Source organism: Rhinolophus sinicus, chromosome 18, assembly GCF_057876585.1.
Source record: "Rhinolophus sinicus isolate RSI-liver-muscle chromosome 18, RSI-T2T, whole genome shotgun sequence".
Lineage (NCBI taxonomy): Eukaryota > Metazoa > Chordata > Mammalia > Chiroptera > Rhinolophidae > Rhinolophus > Rhinolophus sinicus.
In genome coordinates, this window is record NC_142518.1 from 6,657,493 (window position 1) to 6,674,817 (window position 17,325).

At 40.4% G+C, this 17,325-nt stretch overlaps 1 protein-coding gene across 1 annotated transcript in view; it reads left to right on the plus strand.

Moving 5' to 3' along the window:
- The first annotated feature begins 1,195 nt into the window (after positions 1-1,195).
- The window catches only part of FRMPD4 (FERM and PDZ domain containing 4), a 742,584-nt gene continuing 726,454 nt past the window's right edge, over positions 1,196-17,325 (plus strand). The window contains exon 1 of the mRNA XM_074324291.2: positions 1,196-1,442. The gene's annotated coding sequence lies outside the window, so the exon portion shown is untranslated. The remainder of the gene's footprint in view (positions 1,443-17,325) is intronic.

Sequence of the window (17,325 nt, forward strand, 5' to 3'; positions counted from 1 at the left end):
ATGTGTTTTTTATTTCATGCTTTCTAGTGATGCGTTGTTGTTGTATTTACAAAGGTCTTGTTTTGGACATTTTTAAACATTTTGTTTTTCACCACAGGAGTTTGAGAGACACTATTCTACAGCAAGAGGCTAACAAACGACAGCCCTTGGACTGGCTGCCTGATTTTGTAAATAAAGTTTTATTGGCACACAGCCATACCCATTTATTTCCATACTATCTATGGCTGCTTTTACATGACAGAGGCAGAGTTGAATAGTTGTGACAGAGATCATTTGTCCCACTAAGCGGGAAACATCCACTATCTTGCCCATTATGGGAAAAATTGGCCAACCCCTGTTCTGCTCTGTCTCCCCAGCTGGATTGAGCTCCAGTGGCCCACAGTGATAATGTGCTTGCTGACATACCTTCTATCACATTCTTTCCCCTCCCTGTCACATTTTCTCATTCCTTGCCAGGGTTTCCTAGATCTCCCAAATAAACACCTTGTACTCACATTCTTGACCCAAAGTCGACTTCTGGGGGAACCCAACCAATGTGCACATGATGTCCTTATTTTTCTAATTCCAGGCCAAAATGCTAGCAGAGTAGGGACCACTTTCTAGTGTCCACCTCAGCACGTCAGTTAAGCTATCACACGTGTATCAACTGTAATTAAAAATAAATAAATAAAAAAAATAGTATCAAAAGAAAGTGCAAAAAAAAGCTATCACACTGCACCCCTCCCCACTGTCCCGGGTCTTCTGCAATACCCTGTGAAAATTTAGCTCTGTGGGCATGAATTTTTCTGATTCATTTGCTCGCATCAAGCGCCACCTCAGCACCAGGGGTGCTGGAGGAGAGGATAAAGAGGAGGGTGAGGAAAGAAAATCCCCTCTTGTCCTACATAGGATACTCCCTTGTGACATCAGCACCCTGCTTGGAGTCAGTCCCCAGGTGTCCATGCACCTAAGTAGAGGCCAGTTGCTTTCAGCCTCAGAGGACGTGCCCAAGTCATTGCCCACCCTCACTTTGTCACTGCTGCTTTCATTTGTCTCTGCCTGCCCCTCCTAATTACTTAGGTCATTCCAGATTTTAATTCTGTCTTCTAAAGTGTAACACCGCCATAATTAGGCCATATGTTAATTAGCAAGATGACGTCTTGTCACTCGTGAGAGATGTGGATCATCCCAGAAAGTGCCATAGAAAGGGCAGTGAAGCGGGAAGAGGAAGTCTGAGGAGGCTGCAAGTAACTCTGCTAAGCCCAAACTGACTAGAGAGCAGGAGAAAATGGCGGGATGCAAGAAGGGGAAAGGATGGGGTCACACAAAGAAAAAGGGCTAGAATTGACCTCTTTTGCACTCCAGGAATGAGATGGAAGCCAGGAGGCATGTCTGACGCCAAGAAGCCACCAGGGATGGCAGAATCTTCTGAAGGACAGGAGGTGGACAGGGCTGAGGTCAAGGTGAGTGTCAGGCATACTCCCAACTCTGATCCTAGATGCCTGTGGCGATGCCGTTCAAAACGCAAGACTAAACTCTGCCTCTATGGCCACTCCAGGAAATCTGAAGGAGTAGGGTTCTGGTAGCCTGGGGACTGTTTCTATCTGCTATTTGTTAACTGAATTTTGGCTCCCCGTTTTCTGTTAACTGAACTTATTTTCTGACATTCTTGGGATAAGAAAGTTGGAAAGGGGATTGGGCAGGATATGATAATTTCCTATTTCAGATAGTGTCATTTTATCACTCAGGAGACAATTTTCCAGGAAACTGATTACTCAGGGAATTCATGATGGGGTGCAATGACGTGAATTATAAAGATATTAACCTCCTTCCAGTCGGCTGTCAAAACATGATGTGATGAGAATTTGTTCTGTCATCACCCAACTAATGGATGAAAGGGGCTAGGATAGTTGTTTTACGTCATGTATTTGCCTGGATTTCAAAAGGCATTTGACACAGGAACTCTCAAAGCATACCAAAGGGGAAATTTTGAAGGTAAAGTTTCTGTTAATGATAATATTAGTAAGTATTATTATTATCATTGCTGATATTTGTTGAGTTCCTAGTATATTCTAAACCTATACAGGCATTGCTTCTAATACGTCTGACAATCCTTCAGGGAAAGTCTTATGATCCCCATTTAATTTCAGGTTCACAGACATTGGATCGTACTCAAAGATCACACTGTCAGATGAGTGAAAACTGAAATCCATGTTTATTTGTTTGTTTTTCTTGAACTCTAATGTTTGAGCTCTTGTCAGTAGACCAGGGTCAGCAAACTTTTTCTGTAAAGGGCCCGATAGTAAATATTTTCAGTTTGCCGGCCAGATGGTGTATGTTGTGACTATTCAGTTCTGCTGCTGTAGTGCATAGGCAGGCAGAGACAGTACCTAAATGAATGACTGTGGCTATGTTCCAATAAAACTGTATTTACAGACACTAAAATTTGTTTTTAATATATTTTTCACATGTCATGAATTATTATTGTTCTTCGGAACTTTTTCCTGTTTAAAAATGGTAAAATCATTCTCATGGGCTGTACAAAAACAGGTGGCAGACCCGGTTTGGCCCGCGGGCTGTAGTTTGCTGACCCCTGTACTATAGGAAACTGTCTATCTACCAATGACTTAGGAAAATAATGATGCGAAAGCAACTGAGCTACATATTTTATGTAAGGGAGCCAAGTCAGCTACAGGAAAACTTATCAGCCCTGAAGCTGTAACAAACAATAGTTCTCATTCTGGCTCTCCCATCACAATAAATGTATAAATTTAGGTCCATCGCAAAAGCTTCTGAGTCTTCCTCTCATCTCCCAGAGACAGATCCCTAACAGTTCCATCATTCTTTGATTCTAGTCATAGTATGCATGCATCGAATGATTTCCATAAAATCAGAATTCAAATCTAAGACAATTCCTTGGATGGTGCCAGATTTCAATCTCTAGTCCTGCCTTTTCTCCCAACTCCAAGTTCTTATATGCAACTGTCTCCATGTATGTCTATTAGGTGCCTCGAACTTCACTTGTTCACAAGCAAACTCTTGCCCACAAACATGTGAACAAGTGAAGTTTGAGGCACCTAATAGACATAAGTGGAGACAGTTGCATATAAGAACCTGGGGTTGGGAGAAAAGGCAGGACTAGGGATTGAAATTTGGGGGTCATCAGCATGTGGATTGAATCTGGGTATATCATAGCATTGAATAAAATCTTTTAGGGCAAACTTTCCATTGGCATTTGGGGTAGGATAATTCTTTGTTGTGGGGGCTGTCCTGTCCTACAATGTATGTTGTATGGTGTGAAGCAGCATCCCTGGCCCCTGCCCACTAGATGCCATTAGCACACCGCCACCCTAACTCACCCCTGTGACAACCAAACATGTCTCCAGACATTGCCAAATGTCCCCTGGGTGGAAGTCACTCTTGGTGGAGAATCACTGTTTCATGGAAAAGGCTGAGGATGGTCCCCAAGGACTCCAACTGTGGAGGTCAGAAAGAGGAGGAAGAAATAGGAAAAGACACTGAAAAGGAGTGGCCAGTGAAACAAGAGAAAAACTCAGATGTGGGGTCCCAACATCCCAACTGTTTGGGCTGGACTTGGCTTGATAGTTGATGAAAGGCAGAGTGTTACAAGAAGTAATGCTCCATAGCCTGGGGCTGAGCCGCAGTGAGCTCCGCGGTATTTCCTTTATGGGACTCTCCCCGCCCCAGTGGCAGGACGGGCACATGAAGCATTGAGGTCATACATTTTCTAACTGCATGGAGCCTGAAGATAGCAAAATGGACAGTGTTTTCTAGGGGGGAATTAAACGAAATAGGAGGTTACAAGTAACATTTAGAAACCAAAGATAGAGAGACATGTTCTCGTTTTATTTTTAGAAATAATTCCCAGAGGATAAATATTGTCTGGGTTCAGGAGAAAAACTAGAGCAGAAATAGAGTTGCTATGGTTTCGAGGGAATGCAAAAGGGACTTCCGACCTGGAGCTTTTGCCATTCTGGGCCGCAGGGTGGATCCTGTTTGTTGTGTTATGTCTTCACTCACTTCATGCCTCATGGTAGTTAACAGCAACCAAAAAAGTGAACAGATTGTGAACTTTCTCTTGATACGTCTGAAACTTGAAGCGCTATGACTTATGAAAGGCACAATATAAAGGTTACAACAATCAATTCCTCATATGGAAATTAATGACATTACACAAGAGTGTCTCTTTAGCCACATGCCTGATACTGAAGGACCAAAAGGGGAGGAAATGTCTGCTTTGTCTTCTATTGTTAAGTCTTCTCACTCCAAAATGGAAATAATCTATTTATCTCATGAGATTATTATGTAAAAGTGCCTAACAGTGCTCAGTGCATAGTTGGGCTTTCATCAATGTTTAGAAATAATAACAACGTGTATCCTGGTTGTGGTGGTGATTATGCACGTCTACACATGCAATAAAATTCCATAGAACTGGACACTGCACCCCCACCCCAAGAAAGTGCAGCCAAAGAGTATAATCCACATAAGATTATTAGTTGAGTGAACAGTATTGTATCAATTCAATGTCAGTTTTCTGGTTTGGGCGATGCACTCTAATTAGGTAAGATGTTCTCATTTGGGGAAGCTGGGTGGAGGGTACACAGAACTCGATTTTTGCAACTTCTTATGACACATTATTTCAAATAAAAAAGTATTTAAAAAAACCCAAATAATTAGATGCCGAAAGAGATTGAAAAGGCTCTCTGTTTATGATTATTGTGCAGCTCAGGATCATTTGGTTTTGTGTTCAACTTTACCTTGTAGGTTCATTTTTATTTTAATGGAGACTCATATCCTGAGTAAGCCAAATGATCAGGTTTTATTTAAAAATGGTGAAACAGATTGTAATCACTATAGTTTAGGTTAATGCAATAGGTTATATTCCAGATCATGAACCTAAGTTGATCTTAACTAATATGCAGTCACAAAGCCCAATGATCGGTAAAAGTATAAAATTAAACAGGATTTCCATTCAGTCTCCAGTTTTGGCATATTTTATTTTTGGATAGTCCAGGACTCATCTAAGCTTGCCAAAGAGGGAAGTTTTCACACAACACATCCTTAAATTCCCTGAGAAGTAGAAAGTAGAGGTGGCTTGCCTACTTTTTTAGGTGAGAATTTCTACTTCAGCAGACTTTGGGGAGGGCAAGCCTCCTCTATCTTGCTGATATGCCTAAGATGTGATCTATTTATATTACAAACCATATGCAGAACCTGGCAAGACTTTCTGTAAATGAGCTCATGGCTCTGCCCTAAAATAGGAGGCTGGGAGGGGGGCACCAAAGACATTAGGGACCTTTCACAACCATTATGCTTCTTGGTGCTGATTGAACAGGAAGGATGAACAAAATCTATGAGTTCGGATAAAAAGGATAAATAATAAATACCTGTCAAGGGGAAACAAGATGCTCTCTCTCCTTGGTCTTTGCAGGTCATCAAAGTCAAGTTATTAATGACTTGAGTACTTTTTAATGGGTTTTCTTTTTTTGTGTATTGTACAAATTGCAAGTACAGATAATTTCAGATTTGTCTTACTGATGGGCCTCCTTCAAAGTGTGATGAGTTTTATCTAGAGCTTCATTCAAAGCAACCAGTATTTATAGAACCTTTATCCAGTGTTAAGTCATTAGATTTGTCTGCAAGGGAATAGAGAAGAGCACTTGCCCACCTCAAAAGGCTCCCAGACAAAGACAAAAGATATGAGAAAACGAAGAAGTGTGTTACAAAATGACAAGCACAGGAAGAGAGACACATACAAGGTTCAGAAAAAGGTATAAGGGGAAGGTCATGGACTGTTTAGAACAGCGTGGCTTAAACTGGGCTTGCAAAAGGATGTATTCTCGGGGGGTGTTGAATGTGCTGAAAGAATTTTTAAATTTTGTGTTTTCATTTAGACAGACATTGTATGTTTACATATATATACACTTTCTCTAGTTATCTGGATGAGTCTGTAACTTTAAAAAAATTATTTTTATCGTAGTAAGAACATGAAACATGAGAGAAATCTACCCGCTTAAATTTTTAAGTATACAATGTAGTATGGTGAACTATAGGTAGTGTTGTTCAGCAGATGTCTAGAGCTTATTCATCCTGCGTAATTGAAACTTTACATCTGTTGACTAGCAGCTCCTGGTTTCCCCTCCCCCCAGCCCCTGGCACCCACCATTCCATTCTCTGCTTCTATGAGTTTACCTACTCTAAGTTCTTCATATCAGTGGAATCAGATAGTATTTGTCCTTCTGTGACTGGCTTCTTTCACGTAGCATAATGTCCTCCAGGTTCATCTGTGTTGTCACATACTGCAGGATTTCCTTCTTTTTTTAAGGCTGAATAATATTCCACTGTGTATACACCACATTTTCTTTATCTATTCATCCATCCCTGGACACTGAGGTTGTTTCCACATCTTAGTTTCTGTGAATTGGATGAGCCTGTATCTTATTGAATACTCACAGCCACATGGTTTTAGTGCATTTGCATCAATGGGCTGTCCAAACGAGTGTTTTGCTTTAGTTTGAATAGAGGGAAGTGGGTAAGAAAATGGAGTCATTCCAGAGCCTAGCGTAGTTGGGAATGTGGAAATCAAATAACCTAGAATAGAGCATCAGTGGCATATTCTGAGTTCTAGTGGATGTTTTACATAGATACCATATTTATTTGTCCCAACCTATTAAGGAACCAAAATGTCCTTAATAGGAAGTGTAGGAGTACATATTCAATGAAGAATTTGCATGCTTCTAATTTCAACCACATCGCTTCTTGCCCTTTTGGCTAAGATCAAGTGTAATTTGTACCACAACTGGATACGATACGCATTTGGTGCCTGAATAATGCCCCTGCCTTTAAGTGAACAGGAAAGTTGTGCCTGTGATAGATCCATTCCCCCTTCTTCAAATTCTTATCATGAGCAAGGCAGCGGCAATTTTAATACTTTAATGAAAAGGTCAAAAGGGCTATAGATACATTGGCAGTGTACCAATCAGAAATTGCATTCAGTGGCTAGTAATAAAAACCCATGGCTTAAATTATGTCTTTATTGAGTCAAAAATGGGTAGCCCAAGGCTGTGATGGTGGTTACATGATATTACCAGGAACCTCTGCTCCTTTTGACTTTGTGCTTTGTCATCCTAACCCTCCTATTCTCAAAATGGCCGTCAGAGCTCCAGCCATCGTATTTTCATTTCAGGCATAAAGAAGGGGAAGAGCAAAGAGACAAGAAGGCATCTGCCAGCTGTGTTAAGCCCTTAAAATTGCCTTCCTGGACGTCTCCTTCAGTGATTTTTACTTACATCTCACTGACCAGGACTATTTCAAGTACTCCCAGTTGTAAAAGAGACAGGAAATTTAATTTTTAACTTGTCACATTTTCTCTCCAAATAATCTCAGGTTCAAGTAATACAGAAAAAAGAGATATTTGGTAGACAGTCAGTAGCCTCTGCAACATTGGGATCTTATTATCACTGAGTTCTTGATTCATCTTTAGCAACTACTTCTAGACTTCTTGATACATGGAAGAAAGAAACCCCTAATGTTAAAGGTACTGTTATTTAGGTGTTTGTTATGTGCAGCTAAACATATTCCTACCTGAAAAAAATATAAATACTGCTCATTGGTGTTTAACTTTTAGAATTGACTCATTGACCGGGAATCAGAAATTCAGATATATTCAGAACTAGGTAGGCAATGTGAGTGAGTGGTACAGGTTGGGGAGGGGGTCATGGTAAACTGGAGAGTGCGTGCCCCATCTAAATAGCCCACTTTCATATAGGATTGCCAGCCCACCGTTACCAAATAAAAAACTTTCAAGAGAATCAGAAATCTGGATCTTTATGCATATCTCAAGGTCAGAAAATTCTTTTCACACCACATTATAAATACGAAGAAAAGAATCTCTTTTCTTTATTTAGTCTATAATTATGGCCTCTCCCAATCTCCCTTCTGCTGGGTGGAGGAAAAGCACAAGAAAACACCAACACACCTAAAAGTCACTCTTGTTTCAGTGTTAGTCCATTCTGAAAATTTAGGATATATTGCTTTCTTCTTTTTTAAAACGTTGAGGTATAATTCATAAACCATAAATTTACCCTTGGAAACAAACAATTCCATAGTTTTTAGTATAGTCACAAAGTTATGCAACAATCATTACTATCTAATTCCAGAACATTTCATCACCCCCAAAAGAAAACACATCCCATTAGTAGTCACGCCCCTGCCCCGAGCCCCTGGCAACCAGTAATCTACTTTTTGCCCCTATGGATTTGCTCACTCCATTCATTTCACATAAATGGAATCATGCACTGTGTGGCTCTTTGTGACTGGCTTCCTTTGCTTAGTATAATGTTTTCAGGGTTTATCCATGTGTAACGTATAGCAATAGCAATACTGCATTCCTTTGTATGTCTGAATAATATTCCATTGTATAGATAAACCTCATTTTGTTTATCCATTAGTCATGGACATTTGGGTTGTTTCCATTGTTTGACTATTAAGAATAATGGTGCTGTTATCATTTGAATACAAGGCTTTGTGTGGATGTATGTTTTCATTTCCCTTAGGTATATACCTAGGAGTGAAATTGCTGGGTCATATGAGAACTTTGTGTTTAACAGTTTGAGGAGCTGCCAGACTCTTCCAAAGTGGCTGCACCAATTTACATTCTCATCTGCAGGGTATAAGGGTTCCGATTTCTCCACTGCCTTGCCAACTCTTGTTATTGCCTGTCTTTTTTATTCTAGCCATCCTAGTGGTATGAAGTGCTATCTCATTGTGGTTTTGATTTATTTTTCCTTAATGACTAATAATGTTGAGCATCTTTTTATATGCTTGTTGGCCATTTATATATCTACTTTGGAGAAATGTCTATTTAAATCCTTTGTTTTAAAAATTGGGTCATTTTTATTTATGAATTGAATGCTTACTTTTTATATAGTTTGAAAAATATATTATTATCCTATTTTGCAGGTTACAAATGTTTGAAAATTGGCAACGAGTATGGTTCAAACTAACATAAAAATACTCAGTTTCCTCCTGGCTTTCTTCTTAGAAGAGCACTGAGATGTGTGGTGTAGGGTGTAGCTTTTGTAACCTCCTGGTAGGAGGGAAGAGTGAGGCTCTTTGGATCTTTTTCGGGGCTCCTGAAGCAATGTTCCATATCTACTTGGGTGCTGCTAGCTCGGCTGGCATTTATGGCTCACATCTTTGGTGGGAGAACTAGTAATCTGGCCTCTCTTAACTTTGTGAGGGTCTTGGTTGCTCTGGCTGCTTTGGCCTCAGCTCTGCCTCTAGTCACTTCTGATCCCTCTGAGGTCTGACCCTGACTTCCATTTGACCCTGTCTGCTCAGGCTGCTCTAACGAAATACCGCAGACTGGGGAGCTTAGAACAACAGACATGTATTTCTCACAGTCTGGAGGCTGGAAGTCCACAATCTGGGTGTCAGCATGATCAGGTGATACCCTTTTCTGGGACACAGCCTTCTCCATGGTGTCCTCACATGGCAGAAGGGCTAGGGAGCCTTGTGGGGTCTCTTTTATAAGGATATTAATCCCTTTCTTGAGGGCTCCCACCCTCATGATCTAATCACCCCCAAAGGCTCCATTACTAATATCATCACCTTTAGAGGTTAGGGTTGCAACATGAATTTTGGGGGGATACAAACATTCAGACCATAGAAATCCTAACTCAAGTGGTCTTCTGTAGAGTCTTCAGTGGATCTCACCTCACCCCCACTATGGCCATACCTTGAGCAAACTCTACAGCTAGAAGCTCAGTTACTTTCTGTTAGTGGAACGTAGGGCGACTTGGACAAGCTAAATTTCAAGATCTCCTTTTGCATGACTTGGTTATCAAGCAAGGCTATATGCTTGAGTGGTACGAGGAAGCTTCCAGAGCCTCTGTATTCTCCCCGATTTGTCCCTTCGTGTCTCTTCTTTGCCAGGCACAGGCAAAAGAAAAGTCAGGTGACCCAACTGCCCCCTTTGCTCTCCTGCTTTTTTCTCTCTCACCTTTTCATGGTTCCTCAGATCAGAAGATAGGAGGGCTTATTAGACAGGGTTCCCCCGAGAAACAGAACCCATAGGATATGTGTGTGTGTGTGTGTGTGTGTGTGTGTGTAAAGATACTTACTAAAAGGAATTGGCTCACAGAATTATGGAGGCTGAGAAGTTCCAAGGTCTGTAGGGTGACTTGGCAAGCTGGCGACCCAGGAGAGCCGCTGGTGAAGTTCCAATCTGAAGCTGGCAGGCTCAAGACCCAGGAAGAGCCAATGTTTCAATTCGAGTTTGAAGGTAGGAAAAAGCCAGTGTCCCAGTTTGAAAGTCATCAGGCAGGAAGAGTTCTCTCTTACTCGGGGGAGGGTCAGCATTTTTGTTCTATTTAAGCCTTCAGCTGCTTGAAGGAGGCCCGACCACCTTAGGGGGAGCAATCTGCTTTACTCAGTCTACCAATTTAAATGTTACTCTCACCCCCAAACACCCTCATATAAACACCCAGCATAATGTTTGACCAAATATCGGGGCACCTCATGGTCCAGGCAAATTGACACATAAAATTAACCATCACAAAGGACTGTCTCTTCTATTGTGACTAGGATGGCCCCTAAAATATACCATGGGATCTAGAACACATTTGAGGGTGAACGAATGCACTAGCTGGCTGGAATGCATGGGCCACATGTGTAACCTGGGCCTGTACAAGTCAAATCAGGCTGTAGAGTGACCCTACTTCTATCCTCTAAGTTCTGTAGCACGGCTCCAGCTGGCAGAGATGGAAGGACAACCTATTGTCAGGTTACTGTGGGAATCGATGAGGCTAAGTCCTCAAAGCTTGTCCCTTGAAAAACTTCAGAGGACGTCAAGTAATCTAGAAAGCCCTCTCAAGAAAAAAGCTAGTTTTGGAGGATTAGTGTCCTGCTTCATAAGCCTATTTTTGAAGATCAGAAGATGAATATTCCCTTGGACTTTCTCTTCAAATTTCCTCTCTAATGAATTCTGGTCTCTCTACAGGCGGCTGGATGACTGAGCAGTGTAGGTTGAAGGTCATGAAATTGAGAAGGAAAAAGAGTAAGGCACCAAAGAAATAGTAAGAAAATAGTACTTTGGTTACAGGGGAAGTATCTCAGTTTAAAATACTAATTTATAATTTCTATTTAAATCAAACAAAACACATCCATGGCATTTTTCACTCAGGGGCCAACAGGGGCCAATTTGACCCTTGCTGGACAAATCACAGATGAGTTTTGTTACAGAATCAGGTTGGTGGGGATGAGAAAGGAGTGATAGATGGAAAGGAAAGACCATTGCTGCTTTTTCTTACAGAATGGAGAACCAAGAGACCATCCTTATGGTGGAGAGAACGTGAAATAGAGAAACAGAGTGTACTCACTTACTAGCAGCATTGACTGATGGAGGTCTTGATCTGGAGATACAATTAGAGTATATACCTAAATATAAGTGGACCCTGACTATAAGTGAAACCATCATTTTCCTAAATGAGAACGTTGAAAACAACTTCTCTTTTTTTCAACGTGAATATACAATATTTAGGAAAAGAGTACAAATGGCCAAATGTCTACCTATAATTTTTAACTTAAACTTTATTTATATGTACATATTTTAAAGCTCATGTTATATAAAATATATTATTATACACAGTTGTTCTTTGTCACTCTCCATGTCATGATACAATTTTTCCCACACTGCATACTTGCACATTGACATTCATTTCTCCTTCTTCTAGAGCCACTTGAAAACTCATATTTGCTTCCACCAAGTTGGTTGGCACCTGTGGCCTGTTCAGTAGATTCAGGAGTGCGGGAGAGAGGCTCTCTGACAGATACATGAGTATCATTTGAGTGTAGCTACAGCCATGGGAGTGGCTAGAATGGCTAGGAGATTTGTTTTATGTAGTGTAACAAGGCTGGGGATTGGGCTTTGGGAAAACTTTCATCATTATTGGAAGGGAGGGGAGAGAATCCCATGAAGGAGGCTGAGAAAAAATGAGACAGAGAGAAAGATGGTCAAGACAGGAAAAGTGTCAAGGAAAGATTATTTAGTAGTGTTAGATTTCAAAGGAATACCAAGTGAAATAAAGAATGAAAGTGTCCACTTGATTTAGCAAAATTCTTCTGTATTTTCTAAATAAGGTTGTGAACTCCTTAGATGATAGATCATTTTGTCTGTAAACAGTTTAGAAGAGCCTTTTGGGGAAGGTATGATTTAGGAGTATTTAGTTGAAATGTAATTAACTCAATATTCATCAAGAGAAGGACGACCCTGGCAAAAACAAATGAATGTGCTTTTGCCCAAATTTGCCTGTGGCCCTGCATGCGGATAACCTCACAAACAACTAAACTGAGTCCCTGCCTTTGTCCTCTGGGACCTCAAGTTCACTTTGTGTCTAGCTTGCTGTCCATTCTGGTTCTGTCTGGCTGTCCCTGATCCCTGCCCAATTTTCTTCCAATGACCACATCTGCGGCAGGGGCTTTGCATTTATTGGTAGAATTTCTGTTGAATAGATATCCATTTTGCCTCCAGACACCCACTACTGTCTTTGTGATTCCCATGGATGTATCTAAAGGGTGGTAACTATGGGGAGACAGATTGTTTCAATGCGAGGATGACTATCAGACAAAGTGATTCAGGAGGTATTGAAAGAGTTAATCAAAGAGGCACCAGATTTCCATTCTCCAACAATCTTCCAGCACAGACTAGATGACCTTTTAGCAGTCATGCTGCAAAGAAAAGAATTCCTCCATCAGATGACCTTTAAAATTCTTTCCTGTCCTAAGAGTCAGTGGTATCCCAACACCAAACATAGCATAGAAATCAAGGAACCTCAGGGTTGGAAGAGACTTTAAGATGTCATTAGATTCACTGCCTACCACATAAATATATCCCTTCTACTGCCTTATTGAAGAGGAGCATACACAGCTTCTTTGTTTTTGAAATTAATACACTATTTTTAGAGCTGTTTTAGGTTCACAGAAAAATGGAGTGGTAAGCACAGAGATTTCCCATATACCTCCTACCCCCACACATGCACAGCCTTCCCCACTGTCAACATCCCACACTAGAATGGTACCTTTGTTACAATGAACCCACACTGACACATCATCGTCACCCAAAGTCCAGAGTTTACATTAGGGCTCACTCTTGGTGTTGCATACTCCATGGGTTTTAAAAAATATATAATGACATGGGTCCACCATTGTAGTATTTACAGAAAAGTTTCACTGCCCTAAAAATCCTGTGCTCTATCCATTCATTCTTCCTTCCCCCAATCCCTGTTGACCATAATCTTTTTACAGTTTCCATAGTTTTGCCTTGTCCAGAATGTCATATCATTGTAATCATACAGTATTTAGCCTTTTCAGGTCGCCTTCCTTCACTTAGTAATATGCATTTAAAACTTCTCAATGGCTTTCCAGGGCCTGATAGCTCATTCTTTTAGAGTTGCATAATATTCTATTGTTGGATATACCACTGTTTATTTATTTGTCCTATGGAAGGACATCTTGGCTGCTTTCAAGTTTTGGCAGTTATAAGTAAAGCTGTTACAAACATCTGTGTGCAGGTTTTTGGGCAGACGTAAGTTTTCGATTCATTTGGAGTTTTTAATTCAAGGAGTGCAATTGCTGGATCATATAACAAGAATATGTTTAGTTTTGTAAGAAACTGTCAAATTGTCTTCCAAAGTGGCTGTACCATTTTGCATTCTCACCAGCAATAAGTGAGAGTTCCTGTTGCTCCACATCCTCACCAGCATTTGGTGTTGTCAGTGTTCTGGATTTTGGCCATTCCTTGGCTTCTCTTTGAATAGTCAAACAATGGTAATTTACCATGTTGGAAACAGAATGCATTTAACCAGCTGAGCAACGAAGGCCTTATTGGGGAGTCAGCTGAGATAAAGAATGCTTATGGCATCTATGTTCACCCTTCTGTCCAGTCCTTCCATTGGCTCTCCACTGATTTCTCAGAGTCCCACTAACACCAGAGCTCCAGTCATGAGCTCCCTCGGTGACAATGCCCCTCTCTACAATTCCTGAATAAGGCACCTCATTCTATTTTTAGAAGAGTCTAATTGGCATCAAGTTCTTCCTTAAGTGAGTCTAATATGCCTAATGAAAACTGCCTTGTATTTGTTCAGCCTCCATTATCTGGAGTTGTGAAAATATCTTCTCCTATGTAGTAGACTTCTAGTTGATTGAAAATGGAATGCTTCCTTCTCATCTTCTCTCTTACCTAGTCTGTCTGTTTTTATCCAGGTGAATGTATGCGTATTTTACAAAAGTGAAACTGTCCTGAAATGGAATGATAAAAGGATATATATTTCAGTACATGAATATAATTATAACTAATATTACACATTTAACACATGAGAGATGAACTTGTTTAAAAAAACATAACACATGTGTAGGCTGTAATGATGATACCTATAATCCATCTGCTTTTTATACATCTTTCAGTTTTCTTGGTAAAATTTCACTTGGGGTTGAAACTTGGCAAAGCCTTAGTCTGACAGCAATTTTTAAAATACAAAATGTGAGAAAAAGAGGAAAGGATCTGTCATATTTTTCAGTTACAAAAGCACTAAGGCAAGGAATAGCTCCTTTATCTTCTTTTCCTTTTTATGAACTCAGAAAGTCCAAAAAGAGAGGGTTAGAAGAGTAAAACCCTAGCACTTTTCAACTTAAGAAAAAGTAGATATTTAGATACTTAAATGAGAGAAGTAATCAATGACCCATCAGAAGCCAAGGAGGCCACTGTAATTGAAAAGTACATTCACATGTTTTCTCAATGTTTCTTTTAAAGCCAGAAGAGTTCCTATTTCTTTCAAAGTTAAGAGGAGCTCTGGGAGCCTGTTATTGACCTCTTGTTTCATTTAACTCAAAAACTTTTTCCTGTTTAATGTCATCAGTATTGGACTTTCCTTCCCTCATCCTTTTCCTCTATCCTTATCAAAGCAGCCAGATTACATCAAGGCAGCAGGACCAAGGGAACAGATACATATATAAACAGAGGGAATGAAAAATAGGCAACATGGCGGCAGAGGAAGAGTGTGAGGTGGGCATTGGGAGGAATAGCATTGAGCAAAGGTGCTAGAGGGTCAGATGACTTTCTCTTCTTCCTGCCTTCCCTGTTCCACTTTTGCCTTCTTTCCTTGTCCTCCCTTTACTTCATTTTCTCTTTTCCTTTCAACCATTTTGTCCTTTCTCTGCTTTCCCCATTCTTATGACTCTTCTTTCCTGTAACTTCTGCCATCTTTTCCCAGTTTATCACTTGCCATGTGTGTAGGACACCATTAGCAGAGCAGGCCTAAGGCTGCTATCTTTAAAAGACCTTCTTACAAGGTTGGCCCTGGGCTGACACCTGGACGTTTTGCCTTTAAAACATTCTCTAGGTGATGAGTTGTCTTGCCCATCTGGGGCACTGAACACCTGCTTCCTTCTGGGAATCTGAAATTTGGGCAGTTGTGGAAGGTCATTATGCCTAACTGACAAACTCCCAATAAGAACCCTGGACTCTGGGTGGCCAGATGGCTCAGTTGGTTTGAGCGTGAACTCTGAGCGGCAGGGTTGCTGGTCTGATTCCCACAAGGGCCAGTGAGCTGCGCCCTCCACAACTGGATTGAAGATAATGAATTGCTGCTGAGCTTCCAGAGGGGCGGCCATATAGCCCCGTTGGTTAGAGCGTGAGCTTTCAACAACAGGGTTGCCAGTTCAATTCCTGCATGGAATGATGGGCTGCACCCCCTGCAATTAAAGATTGAAAACAGCGACTGGACTTGGAGCTGAGCTGCGCCCTCCACAACTAGACTGAAGGACAACGACTTGGAGCTGATGGGCTCTGGAGAAACACACTGTCCCCCAATTTAAAAAAAAAGGAACCCTGGACTGTGCATCTCAAGCAGGACTCACTGGGCAGAGCACTGCACACGTGTAGCTGTATCTCATGGCTAGAGGAAGAAACACATTCCCCAAAGAGAATCACGTTTCCATTTTCCCGGTGTCCATTCACTCCCTCATACTGTGAAATGTAAAATAAAGTGAGGGTGAATGGAGACCACTAGATACCAGGCACTATGCTTAGCGCTTTATATACACTGCGTCATATAATCAACAACCCTGTGAGGTAGTTATGATCACTCCTACTTTGAATGTAGGACGTCGACTCAACCGATTACAAAGCTAACAAAGACAGGAGGCAGGACTTTAGTGGTTTCATGAATATTTATCAAGCAACTAATATACAGAGAGTGCCAAAAAATGTATACACATTTTAAGAAAGGAAAACTGTATTAAAACTGTAATACTCAATATATACCGATAACAAAAGATGAATACAAGTCATGTTTGCCGTCTGCGATTACAACATGTGCTCACAGTGGTTTCCATCAGTGTCCAGACACTTCTGATTACTGCGAACTATCGCTTGAGCAATGTTGACCAAAGTGTCCACTTGAGTACATTTTTTTTGGCACCCCTGTATATCGGGCAGCATGCTGGGCAAGAGAGAATGATAAATGAATCCAAGAATCAGCTATAGAGTTGCTAACTGTTAGGGAGGAGACAGCCATATAAAGCTAATTGCTATGCTCTCATGAAAGCTTAAGACGATAGATACGCCTGGGGTGCTCTGAAATTTTAATCTAAGTAATTTTGATGGGAAAGTTTAGGGTTTTTCTTTTTAAAGTTCATTATTACTATACCTCCCCCTTTCTTTCAAGGGAAATGCATATGAGGAAGTGAAAAAGTTCTGTTTTATTCTTGAATAATTTTTGTTAGGTTTTGAAATGCACAAGTAATACATGTTCATGACAAAAATGTCTGATGGTTCAGGAAAGTAAAGTGAAAAGTCAAAATACACATCCATTTTCCAACAATTTTCCACATTCCATTCCCCAAAGAGAATCACGTTTCCATTTTCCAATTGTCCATTCACTCCCTTATACTGTGAAATATAAAATAAAAAGATAGGAGCCCAATAATAACTAAATTTAATGATTAAAATAATAAATCACTTTTTTTCACAGACTTTCTGGGCAAAGTGTAAGCATCCTGAATGCCCCTGGCCATGTTGGACTGAATTTGTGTTTCTGACTATGAGTTATATTTCTGACTATATATTACTATTTTAGTTTATATTTCAGTTCATTTTTAAACTGACAAAAAGAATTGTATTTCAATACTTTTTTTTTTTTTCATTTAAAAAATCCTACTGGTCAATTCTTTAAGTTAGAAATCTCAAATATTTATGTTGATGTTAGATTTTGAGAAAATGATTTTGAAATATTCCTGGATTCAGTTTCTCTAAAAGCTGTGATTTTG